The following is a 1,201-nucleotide window of genomic DNA, read 5'->3' on the forward strand; positions in this document are numbered from 1 at the left end:
TCTTTCCTTGCTTTGTTTGGTCCACTACTTCATGGTCTACATATAGATTTCTCACGAGCACAATTAAGTGTTCTGGGATTTCCATACTTCTCAACATTAGTCATAATTTTTATGATCCACATTGTGAAATGCATTTTCATAGTCCATAAAGCACAAAGAAATATCTTACTGATATTCTCTGCTTTCTGACAAGATCCATCTGACATCAGCAACAAAACCAGCCTGAATTGCTAGCTGTTCCTTCTACAGTTGATGTACTATAAGTCAATGTACTGGTCCATCTAATGTACTATTCCAGGTGCTTTTTAAATAATTTTCAGAAATACTTTATTTGCATGTAATATTAATGATATTGTTCAATAATTTACACATTTTGTTGGATCATTTTGGGGTTGTTTGTTTGTTTGTTTGTTTGTTTAATGAGGAGAGATAGGGATTTCTTCCAGAGCGTTGGCCAGGTAGCTGTCTTCCAAATTTCTTGGCATAGACCAGTGAGTGTATCCAAGTCTACTTCTGTTTGTTGAAATATACCAATTGATATCCCATCAATTCCCGGAAATTTCTTTTTTTGCCAATGTCTTGAGCACAGTTTTATTTTCTTTCTTTAGAACCCTTGGGTTTTGATCATAAAAAACCTGAAATCATTCAGTATTGACTAATTTGTTTTGGCTCAGGAACCCTGTATTTCTTTCATCTTCTTTTGCTGTTTTCTGTATTGTTCAGGATTTTTCCCACGGAATCCTTCTATATTAAAAATTGAGGCTTGAATTAGTTATTTATTTCTTTGCATTTGAGAAATACGGAATGTGTTTTTCCCTTGTGGTTTTCTAACTCCAGTTCTTTATGTATTTCATTATAATGCTTTTTTTTTGCCTTCTCAGGCTGTACTTTGGCATCTTCTGTTCATCTCTTTTATTTCAGCATTTCTTCCCTTTGTTTTCACCTGGGTTCTAAGAGTATCTTCTGACATCTATTTTGGTCTTTTTTTTTTTTCTTTTCTCTTTGTAATGGTCTTTTGATGCCTTTATGGATGATATCCTTGATGCCATTCCACAAGTATTCTGGCCTTCAGCTTTGCTCTATTTTTTTTTAAATATTTTTTTATTGGGAAAGACATATTGGGGGTACAAGGAGGTGAGGGTTGGGGGCAGAAGGGTGAGGATGGGCCAGGATGCAGTTGCAGAGCTGCACAGTTTGGTCG

The sequence above is a fragment of the Elephantulus edwardii genome, unplaced genomic scaffold (assembly GCF_000299155.1).
Source record: "Elephantulus edwardii isolate Elephantulus edwardi_28Jun2011 unplaced genomic scaffold, EleEdw1.0 scaffold00051, whole genome shotgun sequence".
NCBI classification, from domain to species: Eukaryota; Metazoa; Chordata; class Mammalia; order Macroscelidea; family Macroscelididae; genus Elephantulus; species Elephantulus edwardii.